The following is a 16,507-nucleotide window of genomic DNA, read 5'->3' as shown; positions in this document are numbered from 1 at the left end:
AATTAAACAAAGTTATTGCTTACATACATATATATTTATATATATATATATATATATATATAGTATTATATATATACATATATATAAATATGTATTATATATTATATTTATTATTAATTTCTAATTTATGCATTTGCTTTGTAAGTCCACAAATAAACAAGCATCAAAAAGACACAAACAAAACAAAAATTATTTTTTATTTTTTTTTTTTTATTATTTTAAATTTATAATTTGCCTTATATAATACTCAAAAAATTAAAAAAAAAAACACAAATCTTTAATAATTTGCCATTAGCTTTATGTTTCCAACTTTTTCCTTATACATACACACACACACACGCATACATATATATATATATATATAAATATTTTAATTAGTCTATACAATAATTTTTTATTTTTAAACTTTTTTTTTTTTGTGTAATTAGCGCAACAAATTTGTTTAACTATATATATATTTAGCTACTAAATGCATATGATATACACTAAAGCGAAAGAAAACAACAAAGAAGAAAAGCAACTAAACAAAAAAACCATGATAAAAGACAAAAAAGGAATGCAGAAAGTCGCAGCAGCAGCAGCAGCAGCAGCAGAAAAAGCAACGCTTTCCTTGCCAAGATCTGAAAACAAATGCAAAATAAATTATTGAAAATGTTTCAAGCCAAAAAAAACTTTAATTTCTTTTTATTTTTTTGTGTACAATTTTAGTTTACTTCATATTATTATTGTTTTTTTTTTCAGTAAATTATTTAATTTATTTTTAATCAGATCTATGCGTACTGAGCTTGAGGTAGCCTCTCGAAAGGGGGTGGTCCCCTTGGAAACAGAATGTGTATATTTAATACATCTATATTCTATATACTTGGTATACAGACTACACTGAGAACAAATTTCATATGAGAGCGCGAGAGATGCGGCCATAAAGTCTATGTACAGCAGCAACAGAAATAACTGTTATATTTAGAGCAAATATTAGATGTGTAGAGTAAAACGTGCAATATATTTTCGCTCAGTGCATAAGTTCTAATCGTTGCCAAAGGAAAAAGTTGCTGCCTTATGAAGACAGCTATTATATCTAGATAACATATATTTATATATATAGATCTTCAGCAACTTCTCAAGTTGATGCTCTGACACAGTCCTAACTCAGCGAACTCAACTATTTAGCTGAAGACTAGATCAGTGAGTTAGGATCTTTGAGAGTAGAGAGCGCTGCTATATAATTAAGATTGAAGCTATATATATATATATACATATATATAGCCATATGATAAGGGCATTTAAATGTCGCTCAGCTTTTTTCAGTTCTTGTTAATTTTGTTAATTATTTTTGTTGAATTTTATTTTTATATTTATTGTGTTGTTCTCTTCAGTTTCTGCTTATTCAGTTTCTGTTCTTGTTGTTGTTGCTAGTTCCACAGAAATTACGTGCGTGTGTTTAAATATTATTATTTTTTTTCTTTTTGGATTTCTCTCGAGTCTCGAAAGTGGAGAGACGCAGGCAAATTGAGGCAAGGCGAATTTTAGCGATGCGCCGTTGATTGTGTCCAAAAGAAAGATATGTACGCAGACAGGCGCAAGCATATACTATATATATATAGCTATATATATATATAGGTGTGTGTGTGTGTGTGTGTGTTTATTGGGCATACAAATTTTGACAGGATAAATGCGCTGCAAAGCTTGAGCTGCTTGCCTAGGCTCTAGATCTTGCTCTCTCTTTAACTACCTCTCCCTCTCCCCCTCTCTCTCTCTATATATATATATATATATCTATTGGTAGTTTTGTGTTAACTGTCATTATGGCGACATCTAAGTGCCTCAGCAACAAATCATAAGCAAAGTATCTTTGTATCTGTATCTGGCAAATGCTAAAAACGAAGAAACAAAAAAAAACCAAAATGAAAACCAAAGACAACGCCAGCAACATAACACGCACACATGTTGCCAGCTGCCTCTCTCTCTCTCCCTCTCTGTCTCTCTCGCTCTCTCCCTCTCTCGGTCTCCTTGTGTGTGTGCAGGAACAGCAGTAAATAGCCAAAAAAATACACACACATACACTCGGACAAAGACAAAGTAGAAGAGACAAACGAAAAGTGCGCGCCACAGCAAGCGGCAGCAGCACGAAGCAAGCAGCAAGCAGCGAATGTATCTCAAAGATACGCAAACGCAAACGGCGAAGCCAAGCAACGCGACGCGACGCCGAAGCTGAAGTTGAAGTTTAAGTTGAAGTTGAGCGCCTGCGCAGCAGCAGCAGCGGCAGACTATGGCTATGTCATCATAACATACAACGGCGTCGTCGTCGTCGTCGTCGTCTTCGTTTGTACACTGCAAAAAAATATATACAGCTAACTCAGCTAAATTCTCAATTCATATATATATATATATTTATATGTATCTGTATATTTATGGTTTTGATTTTCCCTTGTTTAAGTCCCTAAAAATATTATAATTTATTTATATATATTATATATATTATATAATTTATATATTATATAATTTATATAATTTATATATATATATATATATTTTTTTTTTATTATTTGTACTCTGAGCCAGCTCTAAAAATATATTTTTATTTTTAAAATATTTTTTTCATTGTTTTTTATTTAAATATGTCTAGAATTATAGAAATTTTTTCATTTTTGAATTTTGTTTTTAAATATTTTCAGTTTTTAGGCATTTTCTTTTGTTTCAACTAAAAAAAAAAAACATTTCTCAACAATATTTCTTGCTTCAGCACTAGAGTTGAGCGCTTCTGCTTTGTCGCGCTATTCTTAAACGTTTGATGGCTTAGCTTGCTGTGCGCTCTCTTCCCTTCTTCACTCGCTCTTAATGGAAGAACTTTGAGAAAGGCAGATGCGCAGTCTAAGGACTCAGAGAAAAATATGTATATTGCTGTAATGCTATAAGATTCATTATAGACGTGACTTAGTCACTTGCCTTAACTTCATTCTACCTCGGTCTAGTCGCATCTTATATATATCTCTGTTTACCTCTCTCTTTCTCCACCTCTCTTCCTCAACCCCTCTCTCTCTCTCACTGTTCGTGTGCTTGGAGCTTTCTTGGATTGTGCTAAATGAAACAGCATTTGCCCTGGCATTTCTCTCAGTGCAGTTTTCTACTTGCTGCTTCTGCCCTTTGGCTGTTGTTGTTGCTGCTGCCGTTGTTGCCGCATTTGTTCTCGCTGTGCGTTTTTCTTACGCGGTTTGTTTGTTGAACATCAAAACTGGTTTCCTGTACATATGCTCATCCAGCAACAGCAACAACAACAACAACAACAACAACAACAACAGCAACAACCATCTGTAATTTTAATTTTTCGGCAAGGCAGAGATTTCGATCGACGACGACGTCGCTGCCCAGGTAGAAATTGTGTACCTTTGTATTGTTTGCTTGCCAGTGCATGCGTGTGTGTGTGTCTTGAAGATAGCTGGAAGACAGTAGACACACAGACACACACACACACACACACACACACACACATGTGACTGCTCTCTTTGTGCCTCTGTGTGTGCGTAATCCTTGCTGCCTTTTTCATGTTTTTCTGCTGCTTCGTCGTCTGCTGCTTATGTGTTGCAGCAGCAACAACAACAGTTGAGCAGTTACCATGATTCATAGTTGTTGCTGTATACAGCCAGCTATATAGCTCTATATATATGCATGCATATAGCCTGTCTATGTATCTGCAGCTCCTTTCAATGCGCAGCCACAGAAAAAAAAATATTTTTTATATTTATTTTTGATATATAGAAAGATCTCTGCAGCGCTCTTAACTGTGCACAATAGCTGCCTGTCAAGGCTTTTGTCTGTGCATATGTATGTGCTCATCCATCTGTCTGTCTATCTGGCTGTCTCTGTGTGTGTATGTGCAAATATCTGTGGCATACATTCTCATAGAACAGCCGTCGCCGTCGCTTGTTTTGCTTTGCTTTGAGTTGGTTTTTTTTGCGCTTGTGATCGCAGCAGGATCGCTTTATAGCTGCTGGCCCAGTTACCAGTTACCAGTTGCCAGTTGCCAACTCTTAGTTGTCTGTTCGCATTTGTTGTAGTGGCCGCTTGCCACGCCCTTGCCTAACGCCCCAACGGTAACGGTTAACTTAACGCGCTCCACGCAGGATTTTTATATATTTAGCTTTTGCCTTGCTTTCTGACACTTGATTGACTGTCTTATTAACCCATGTTGGCCCACAACGTGTATTCCTATACATATATATATATATATAGATATATATGTGTGGAATCTGTGCCTAATTGTGCGAAGGGTTTGAAACGCTGCTTGACATCTAACATAAAAACTCAATCAAATTAGCGGCAAATGCGAAATGTCAGAGGCAGCACAGCAACCCCATCCCCCAGCTGCCCGCCCACCCCTGCCACATTTTCCGTTTTTCATTTTCCATTTGCCCTGAAACTGTAAATTGTCTTTCATTTCATTTGACTTTTCCCTCTTAGCCGCATTTTTTTTATTTTATTTTCCACTCATTTTCTCCTCTTCTTCTTTTTTAATTACCAAACATTTGACAGCATCCTGATGCTTATATTGTGTTCTCTATAAAGTATAGATACACACACACACACACACACACACTGGCAATCTTAACCTTTTTGTCTTTTTTTTTTTTGGTTTTTCGACGTGAATTTTATATGTTAGAAAAATCAACCCTCGAAATAGCGTTAGATATTTGATTTTTACAACATTCGAAGATGAGGCAGAAGAAGCAGCAGCAGACCTAAAAGTATAGCAGTTGGAAGCAGCAGCAGCAACAGCAGCAGCAGCAGCGTCTGGCCGCCATTCTCATGCTCAGCTTCATCAGCAGCAACGTCTTTGAGCATCTGCCTTTGCCCTCTCGCACGCTCTTCCCCTAAATTCTTATCTACACAAACTCACATTCAACTCACTTCAATTGCCAATAATGGCCTACGTGAAAATTAGAACGCGGCCTAAAGTCGCAGAGTTTGCATGAGGCAAAGAAAATTAAAGAAAAATCATAGAAAAATCATGAAACTTCACTTCTCGTTATAGAGATATATATGCATATGGATAGATATAGAGATGTATAGATATATATATACATACATAGATATATATAAAGCTGATTCGTTCTTTGAGTTGTTTTTCGATTCATAAATCATTTTCAATCTACTACAAACTAAAATGTCAGATATATATATATATATATATATATATATATATATATATATATATATATTTTTTTTTTTATATAAATATGTATATAAAAAAATAGTCACAATTAGCTAAGCTTTATTTAAAATTTTTTTTCGCTCATTTCAAAAAGAATCCCAAAATTCTGACAACTCGATCGATCTCTCTACCAATACCTCCTTCGCTCTCTCTCTCCCTCTCTCAGCTTATATAGCCATAGTATTGTTGCACATTATTCATTGCATTATTCACAATTCAATATTCATCACATCTTTGCTTAGATCTGTCAGCTTTGCGTCTGTTTCTTGCACAATGGAAGCGGCAAGGCAAATGTTGTTCAAGCTGCTCAGACGGTGCAGAGCACATTATACCCCATAATAGCTAGCTAATATGCAGGGTATTTAGTGGTATTAAGCAGTCGCAGCTTCCACTATAAAACGATGCTTTCAGTTCACATTTATATGTAAATACACATACATATGTGTGTGTGTGTGTGTGTGCAGCTGCTTAATTATTATTAATTATTATTCATTAATTAGCTAAAGAAACCACCCACAAATGCGAATGCATAGACACATACACACACACACACACTCAGTTGTCTATGTACATATACAATCCGTTAGCAGGCAAACAAAAGACTTAGGCAACGAACTTGGTCTCAGTCGCTTCCTCTGCAAAAAAATAAAAAAAAAAAAGACATTAAAAAATTTGAAAAATAATAAAAAATAAAAGCAGAACAGGCTGGCAAGGCTTGAAGGCTTTCATATACACAAGCGAGCGAGCAGCTATGAGGCATGTGTGTGTGCGTGTGTGTGATAGCTAAGAAGGAGCGTCAAATGGCGCACAGCTGCGCCACAGTCGAAGCCAAAGCCAAAGCCAAAGCTAACAAAAATTTGTTGTTGCTCACAAATTGTTGCTACATTTGGAGTTGACTCGAGTTGCTGTTGTTGTTGTTGTTGTTATTATTTCATGTGTGTCCTAATTCCAATTCAACAGAAATTTGTGTCTCACAATCACAAATTTATATATATATATATATATATCTATATATATATATAAAAGTTTGTATATATAAAGTAAAGCGAAATAAATCTTAGAGCCGAGAGGCAAGCGAAACGAGTTGAAAATAAGAAGAAAAAAAAAATATATATATGTATATATAAATCTAAAAAAAAGTTTAGGCTAAAGTTTTGTGTAGTTGTTGTAGTTGTTGTGGCTGTTGTTGCTGTCGGCGCTTTATCCGATTTTTGTGCTGTGCGCGCTGTTTGTTGTTGTTGTTTTTTATTCATTTTTTTTTTATTTTTATGACGAGTTTCCGCTAATTGCTGATGCGCTGCAGATTAAATGAAGCAGCGACAACAACAACAACAACAACAGCTGCGCTCAAATGGGGAGCACGCCCTAGGCATCGAAAATGTAACAAAAAAAAAACAAAGAGAGAGGGAGGCAGGGTTAGAGAGCGAGCGAGACAGAGCATATCACTTGAAGCTGAATTTAGAAAATTTGGATTTATTTAAAAAAAAAAAAACAAAACACAAATTTCATAGATTTGAAATTTCTTAGCTGTTTAGCTGGCGCTCGATTGTCATTTCTTTAGCTCTGGCGACAATCGAATGCTTCTTGCAGTTGCTGGCTAAGCCTGCAGGCCAAGCCGCATGTGTGCTACACTGCAAGAAATTAATGTCTTTTTGTGTATGTAGATAAATACATATATATAACTATATACATCGGCTCATTTGGCCCACAACATGGGCCATACTATAGCCTATGTGGGCCTGGTGAACGAGTATGGCGCAGTCGGGCATAGGGCAGAGGAAAAGCGAGCTTTGCAGGCAGTTGTACTGAAAGTGAATTGCATTTTGGCCAGAATGTGAGCAGGTTAACTGAATGAGAGCTCTGCTTGCGGGCAGATGAAATGAATTGGATTGAAATCGAGCTGCTGCCTATTTTGTTACAGTGTATGGCACACACACACACGCGCAGAGAGAGAGAGCGCGCGATGTAGAGCAGCGAGCAAGGGGTAAATCGAAATTAGAAATGGAAAAAATAAGGCGTTTCGTCGTGGTTGTTACCTCAATGCTGCTCGCTAGCGCTTAGATTGAAGCAGCGAAACAACTACAAAAAACGAGAAGATTGAAGAAGAAGAAGGTGAAGAAGAAAATAAAAATAAAAGAGAATTATACGAATTATAAGAATTACGCTGAAACTGAAGAGAAAGACATCTGATAGATATCAGATTATGCTGCGGCTGCGGCTGCTGCTGCCTTAGCCTAAGCTAATAATTCTAGCCATCTGTGTGTGTGTGTGTGTGTGTGCGTGTGCATATGAGCATAATGAGCTATAATTGGATTAAAAAAAGATTTATTTATTATATTTCATTTGGTGTACAACAATTTTACATTCGCCTGCGCCAGCTGCCAGAGAGCTGCCTGAGAACTGAGAACTGAGAACTGAGCACTGAAAGTCGAGATTGCGAGCTCGGACATTGACTAATTAGCGCATTTGTTTCTTAATTACTCTGGCCCAAAAAATACATTTGCATTAATCTCCCGCCCTCTCTCCGTCTGATTGCAGCATCCAGCAACAGCAGCAGCCAACGTCGGATGACAACGAAGCGCCAATATCAGCTGCAAGGCCAAGACCAACAGCAAACCCAAGTCCAAGGCCATGGCCAAGGCCAAGGCCAATGGCAGCCGCAGCCGCTGCCGGCGCCGGAGCCGGAGCCGGAGCCACAACATCCAAGCAGCCAGATGCGGCATCACAATGCCCAGAGACGTCTCAAAATTTAAATGAAATTGATTATTTCGGCACAGTCCCGGGGGGCGATGACGTTTTAGTATTTAAATTATACCAACTATCTAAATTACGTATGTATTGTACGAATATCGAATATCGAATAGTTTTAATCTAACCCCAAGCCCATCCCTACTATGGAGTCGCAAGTCCATATCCATATCCAAGTCCTTCCCCATCCAAGAACATGATATGTGTGCCAAGGCAAGGCTTCCAAATCCTCCATCAATTATGGCATCGATGTTTTTTGCTAAAATTATCTAGTATTTTAAGCACAAATCCTTTCGGCTGAATAGCACATTTAGCACATGTACTAAATGCCATGTCACTTCAAGCACATGTGAGATCCAACAACAATAATTGCATGCAGATGTGCTAAAAACGAATGTTCTAAAATGAATGTTCTGAAAAGAATGTTCTAAAACGGATTGTCTAAAACGAATGTTCTAAAAAGTATGTACTAAAACAATAATGTTGATCCAAAGCGGATGTGTACTAAAAGCTTAGTACTTTAGTACGTTTAGCACATCTGTAGAGCAATGTATTCAACTGTGTACCGAATGCAGAAAATGGAACGCGCAAAATTCCAAAAAATACACCAAGAAACTCAGAACTAAAAGGTACTAAAAAACTGTACTAAATATACAAAGCAATTGTTGAAAGTTATGAACTAAAATGAAAAATATGAACATAAGCAATGTCACAGTCTGTACTAAACGTACTAAAATCAGCAAGACATTTAGTACATGTGCTAAATACAAAAAAAAAAGGAAAAGAAAATAAGAATTACAAATTAAATTCGGCAACTTAAGCAAACATAATGAACGTAATAATTGTTGATGTACTAAAAGTTGTGCTAAAAAGGCAGCGAGCATACATAGACAAGTGAAAAATAGCTAAAGAGATTGCATTGTACATATGAAATGTGTATGTGTTATTAACGATGCTAGTTTCTCAACGAAATAGATGTTTTTTTTTTTTCTAGTTTTACTTATTTTTTTAAGAATTTGTTTTCTGTTCTCTGTGGAATACTTAAGCTCCTACTACATATACATACATGAAACTTATATCAACGATGTGCATATCATTTTTTCGGGCAAGCTAATAACAATAATTAAGCGTAAATAGCGAAAAGGTTAACTAAGCAAAGTGTGAAGTGGACGAAGAAGAGAAGGAGAGACCAGCACAAGGCAATAATAATTCTTTTAGTTCAATTGATTTCGATTGGAATTGGAATTTTAATTTCAAACAAATTTCAACTGTGCAATAAACGAAAAGATAAAAGAAGAAAAACTAAGAAGCTAAATTTAATATACATACATACAATTTTTTTTTTAAATCTATATATATATACATATATGTGTGTATGTATGGGCACTCTTAGTGTAAGCGCAGCATAACGAATACCTCAGCCAATATACTATAGATATATAGATATAGCACAAATAACTGAAGAACAAAACTCAACTGCAGCTCAAGCAACTACCTCGTTAACAATAATAATGATGAAGAAGAAGCATATATATCAACTATATATATATATATATATATATAAATAAAACTCACAAATACGTAAAATCTAAATGAAACAAAAACAAAAAACAATTTATACGAATTGCAAACAAGTTAAATTAAATGTACATTCAATTTTAACAAATTATATATATATATATGTTTATATATATATACATTAGCGCAGAAACACGAACCCTGCACCGCACCGCCCCGCCCCGCCCATGTTGTCATCGGTTTAAATTTGAATACTTATATAAATATATATCATATGAAGAAGAAGAAGAAGAAGAGGGAATACTTTTTGGCTAACTCACAAATTGTTGCACAAATGACAACGGGCGTGGCTCTCAGCTGTCGGCCGTCGGCCGACGCAAGGCGTGGCAAGTGCTGCCCACTAACCCTTGAGGCGGAACACATAAGAAACGAAATGTTTGTCATACCTAAATGTAGTCGTAGTTGTGCATCTATTTCAACAACGAAAACTAATTGAAAATTATTATGAATAAAAACTATAAAAAAATTACAAAAAAAGAAGAAAATGAAATAAAAATTTTAAAAATAAAACCTAATTTACAAAACAAACAACAAACATTTTAAGCGAAAATTATTTTCATTATTTTCAGTTTTTCGTTTTTAATTTTTCATTGAAAACTTGAAGCAATAAGCGAAACAGGCGAATTTTCATTTTCTAACGAAACTGCAGATGCAACAATTTCTAGCAATTAATTATTACTATATATATATACAGAACAGATATATATATATATATATATGTGTGTGTGTGTGTGAGTGCGTGTGCGTGTGTGCAGTAAAGCAAATCAATTCGGCGCGCAATAAGTGGAAAGGCGAAGCCGAAGTTGACGTTAAAATGCCCTTGCAGACAGCTAGTACAGTGAGCACTCCAATCATGCACAAAATGTGCTTTTAAATGTCTTGAATTGTTCACTTTTTCTAGTAAATCTCAGGTCTCCTCATAGCACAGCCCTGGGATATAGCCAGCAGATCCAACTGATATAATCATATTTCATAGCTAAAGGCGCCAGAGGCAGAGTTACGAAATAGACGCAAAAGCACGATAAGACTTCTTGCATCTAGTGTACAAATCTAGATCTATATATATATATATATATATATATATATATATATATAAATATATATAAACATTTATATACAACAACTATGCAGCAACAACAACAACAGCAACAAATAACAATAAAATGACAAGCAACCGTGTACCTCTTATAACACCTGGCTAAGGGCAATTCGAATTTAGAATCTCGATTTAGCTGCTAGTCGGCATTAATAGTGTGTGTGTGAGTGTGTGTGCGTGTGTGTGTGCGTGTGTGTGCGAGTGTGTGTGTGTGTTTGTAAATTTTTACATACTCCAAAGCATACAAATTTTTTGCTAGCGAGATGCAGTCTAAACGTTTCTATGCTATTTGCAAATCGATAAGTCGATAGATCGATAAATTGAAAAGAAACCAGACCATTTGGCATATGTACATCAAGTTTTCACTTAAAAACTCTATAAATGTTTTTTCCAATTAAACGGTAATGTGTGCGTAGTAAACGGCTAAAATCCTTCATAGACAACAACAAAAAATACCAAAAATACATTAAAAAATACCAGAAAAGAGAGAGAAGTTGAGCCAGAATGAGGTCAGCTTGAAGATGAATTTATGGCAAAAAGATAAGCAAATTAAAGGCAATTATATACTGATAAATATTATGTACATATATACATATATGTGTATGTATGTATATATATTTATATAGAAGAAAGTTCAGGCATTTGCGATAAGCCCAATGAGAGCGATCAAGCCAAACGATTTAAAAAAATGTCATAAATAAAAATTTGAATGAAAATAAATATTAAAAAATATAAAAATATATATATACATAAAAATATATATATGTATAAAAAACAAACGATTTTTTTTGAGCCGAAATAAAACATAAAACAATGTAAACTACATAAAAAAATCTTTTTTTATTTGGGATGACTATTTAAATAAATGCTGGAAATTTTAACTAGATGCTTCAGGTTCGTCTGAGAGTTCGAGCTTCCCCAGTTCTAGCTGGCTTTAGCAGGGCAAATGTAGTATTATAGATCCATCTAGTTAGCTGTGTAGACGTCTATGCGTTCCCAGAAACCCTTTGGTTAGACTAAAACTTTTCTGACTTGTTTTCCAGACTCCTCTTTTGCTGGCAATGAATTGTTTTCCAGACTCCTCTTTTGCTGGCAATGAATAGACCCTGGAATCTATGTCTATATATAAACGATAGATCCCAAAATGATAAGCCCAAACCTTACAAACTTCTAAATAGTTAGCAAATAGAATGAATAGCTAAGAATCTGCTGGAAGAAAGTTCAGCTGAATATGATAATGATGCTTATAAAGCTGATAATGATGATGACGAACTTGAACTTGAAACTCGCTTTCATAAATGACGTAATACAAAGATATAAATGAGGGAGAGTACTCGATGCACTCTTACACACACACACACATGCTGTGGCACTTGTGTGCCTTGGGAGGGGGCCAAAGTCAGAGTCAAAGTAAAAGTCAGAGTCAGAGTCGGAGTCAGCATGAGGGGCAAGGGCAAGGGCAACAGCTAGAGGCAAGTGGCCGAGCCGGAGGCGCAATCACGCAGACCGTGTCCAATTAAAAGGCGCCGTACATCATTTCGAATGCGCAGCACCAGCAAAATGGAAAAATCTACAGGTGGTGGCGACGACGACGGCGACAGCGGCGGCAACTTTTCAGATTTCAATTTCCTGCACGGCAAAAGGAAAACTGGAAAACTAGAGAAGAATAAAAAAGTAGGCGGCTATCGGCAGGATAGGCAGAGCGAAAGAGCGAAGCGGACAGAGTGAGCGAGATAAGGAGAGGCAGAGAGAGGGTGAGTGTGAGTGAGCTGACAGCAGGCATTTGCATTGTCAGCTAAACAGGTTGCACTCACACACTCTCACACGCACACATGCACGCATGCAGGCGCGTGAGAGCGAGTGAGAGCGAGCGCAAGGACAGCGCAGCGATCACAGTTTTTATTTTTGTTGTCTTTCTTTCTGCGCATTTCGTTTCGTTGCCGTCTGCCTGTCGCGCTGTCCCGACTGTCTCGTTCAGTTCCCCCTGCCGTTTTTAGCTATGTCAAATTATTGTAATTTATTATTGCATGCCAAGTTAATGAGTGCGCTCCCTTTCTCTCTCTCTCTCTCGCTCTCTCTTGCTCTTTGCTCTGCCAACTGCTGCTGCTGCTGCATGGAACAATGGAAATCGAAAATTGTTGTTCGTAATGCGAGAAGTAGTAGAAGACGAAGAAGAAGAAGTAGAAGAAGAAGAACAAAGATATTTCAGTGCACACCTTCCTGCATTTAATCCAGTGGAAAATCAGAAAATAATGCGACAGGCAGGTAGAAAAACCGTTCAAGTCCATGTTTTCTTGATTGTCTTTTCTTTCAAGCATTTGAGTGCGTGTGTTCGTCAGTCTGTGTGTGTGTATGTGTGTGTGATTGAACGAGGTTGGGTTGTTGTTCTGTTCCTCTTTGGCTGCATTCTCCTACGAAATGGAAAGCTAATCAAATTGAGGTTGGTCAAGAGAGGAGTAAACAAAGAGCAGTAGCATAAAGGAGTATTAAGTATTTAGCGTATAACTGTTTAAAACGCAGCTTGCAAAGCTCTCTCTCTCTCTCCCATTCTCCGTTGATCTTCATATACAGTGCTAACGCAGCTAATTGAACTGCCCGCCAGGGGGCGCTTTTGCAGGCATATGTTTGCTGCTAACGTCCGTTCCCCCTCCCTTCCTCTAACTCACTCTCTCTCTCTCTCGCCCATTGAATCGAAAAACCTTTTAAAGCGCTTTGCGCTGTAAGCAGCGCCTAAAAGCAGCTTACACTTACACACACACGCACACGCACATTTTTGCATAGCAAAAAAGGAAAAGCAAATCTGCCCCAGAGAGCGAAAAGTTTTCTGCACGATTGCGATGCCCTTTCAATGAGTCCAAGCCCATTTACATACATGCACGCCCAAGGGCAGGAAGCTGGCATATTCCTCCACCAATCTCCCACGCCATCTAATCCCATAACTTTCCATTGTGCAAGTAATTCGCAAGCGTGTGTGTGTGTGAGTGTGCGTGTGTGAGTATGTGACAATTGGTATGTGTGGGTGTGAAAACTACTAGAACTAGATTAGAAAAGGCGATGATTTTGTTGTAGGTGGGCATTCCGGCTCGGCATGGCTGACTTCTTTGAATACCCTGCATGGTACTCTACACTAACTGGAATTACTCTATGCTGGCTAATTTGAATATCTACACAGCGTTGTCTACACCTTAATAACTCCAATATATTGTGCATCAACTCTACACTTTTACGCGTAACTTCACTATTGGAGACCAGTGTAGAGTTGGTCTCCAATAGTTAGCTCACTCTATCAAAATGTACTTTGCTGTATTTCTGTCCAAGTCTACACAATTGTTTGCAACTCTACACAGCTCTACACTTTATTTCTATGGAATTCTTTACCATAACTTTAACTGCGACACATGAAATACAAACTCTACATGACTTGTGCTTCACTCTACATAACTCTACAAAGGCCTCCATTAATCTACACCAACTTGAGACCTCTACACAACTCTAACTAAATTCTCCACAAATTCTACAACATCATAGAAAGGTCTCCAAACTTCTGTTACCAACTCTCCATTCAAGTCTACACTCAAGTCCCTCTATTCAATGCTCAATGAGCCAACTCAATATCAGTTTTGACCAATTGACCACACAAATGACCATTGCTCACCACTGATTTATGTCTATTTTTGCAGCTGTGTAGCGCACACCCTCGCCAACAACAACAACAACAACAACAATAACAACATATTGATCCAATACAATAGTATATGTAAATTTTTCATAGATTAAATATATTTACATATACACACAAGTCCTTGAAAGCCGCTCAACGGTCATGTCTCCACACTCACAGGCACGCCACTCTCCCACCTCGCACCTCCATCTTTCCACGCCCCCGCCCCCGCCCCTCCTCTCGCCCTCCTTCTCCTCTGCCTTGTCAGCGACAGGCGGAGAGACGATATCCTGGTTTTTTGCTGCTGTGCGTCCTGCGTCCAGGAGCTCCGCTTCCGTTTGTATAAAACGCATTTTTCAAAGCATGAGCTAAAAATGCCAATGTATGTGTGCATGAATAATGTACATACACATACGTATGTTTGTATATGTACATATATACAAATACAATTTACATATGTGTGCCGTAGGCGTTTTTGGCCAGTTGGCAAACAGAGCGAAGCCGAAGCGAGGCTCAGCACAGGCGCCTGAGCTCGTTGCCAGTCAAACGCCCTCTCCACTCTGCACTCCTCACTCTGCAGTCCTAACCCTATGCCAATATTGAAACTTTCAACTATATACACACCCATCCATACACACACACACACACACAGTTATATACACACTTGAATTTGTGTGTGGACCACTTTCATTTTTCATCTGCTGGCCTCCTGGTCGAGACGATAAAAAAGCTTAGGCTTATGCTTTCGCACATTTTAAGCCAACCTCCTCCCAACTACCACCGCCCACGCGTGTCACACTCCGCCCATGCAGACCCATTCAGCCCCCAGCTTCGGACATAAGAGGAACGTCTAGTGCAAAGCATGCGTAATTTTTGCCACAGGGCAGGGCAGCACTACAGTGAAGACTCGACTTAAGCAACAGTAATTCCCACAAAATGAAAGTAAAAATAGAGCTGAGGCAGTTCACAGTTCACGGAAAGAATTGACTAGTTCCATATGTGCTACGTTTGATCAGTTCATGCAACTGGTTCGCTTGTTCAAAGTTCGGTTCATGGAAGTGACTTTTTGATTGAAGTCTTTCGACAGTTCCGTGAGCTTCTTTTGTAACCACTTGTGGTTGGTTTCACTGTACACAAAGCAGCGCGCATATGTGCCCATGACGTACGTCTGTAATACACACACACACACATACATGCACACCCACACCCTTCACCTATGGCACAGCCTGCGGCTAAGCTGTCCGGCAACGAATTGCGTTTTGATTTTGCATGGACTTTTAGTCATAAGAAGAAGAAGCTAAGCAGAAGCAGAAGAAGAAGAATAAAAAACAAAACTTAAATTGTAAATGCTATTTGAAATTTGAAGCACGCATATGTGTGCGTGTACGTGTGGGCGTGCGTGTGTGTGTGAGAGATGATTCGATTTAAATTTTAGGGTTGACTTTAAGTTTCTTTTCTTTCCTTTTCACAAAAGTCTGCAGAAAACGCAATAAATAACGGCAAAACTCATTAGCCTAATACGCAAGGGAATTGACAAAGCAAGAAATAAAAAAGATATGCCACAATTGCGAAATGTATATATATATATATATATATATATATATATATGCATATGGGCATATATATATATATGACTGAGCCTGCTAATTAATCGTTTGTATGTTTTCCAACGACAGCTAATATTCTTAAAGGCATTTGAATTTCGAGCGTTTTATAATTAGTTGACAGCGTTGGCAACGCTAACCACATAACATGCGTTGCCAACTGTCGTGACTTATCGATAGGCTTGTTATTTCAATGATTCTGCGATTGTACGATTTAGTTCAGTTCATGAACCATTATGATTTAGCATTCAGTTAATTTATTTTTAAATTTTTAATTTATTTTAAAAAATAAATTGAATGCAATCGTTTAGCATATTTGAAATAATGCTTAATCTTTGTATGTATGCTGTGTATGTACATTAGAAAATGTACCTACACTGATTATTTTTGGATTTGTATGACCATGAAAACGTTACCAAGCATAGACGTATATATATAGAGTTAGTTACATGTATAATTATATATTTTTCCTTTTCTTTATTTTTTTTTATTTATTTATTACTTGTTACCTAAGACTTGTGGCATATTTACAGTAATGATTTTTTTTTTTCAAAGCTAACGTATGGAGTAAGAAATACCAAATAAGTTTAGTATTTTTACATTCCGCAGAACAA

The sequence above is a fragment of the Drosophila hydei genome, unplaced genomic scaffold, assembly GCF_003285905.1.
Source record: "Drosophila hydei strain 15085-1641.00,03,60 unplaced genomic scaffold, DhydRS2 tig00000131-arrow-arrow-pilon, whole genome shotgun sequence".
Taxonomy (NCBI): domain Eukaryota; kingdom Metazoa; phylum Arthropoda; class Insecta; order Diptera; family Drosophilidae; genus Drosophila; species Drosophila hydei.
Note: the sequence above shows the minus strand (reverse complement) of the source record.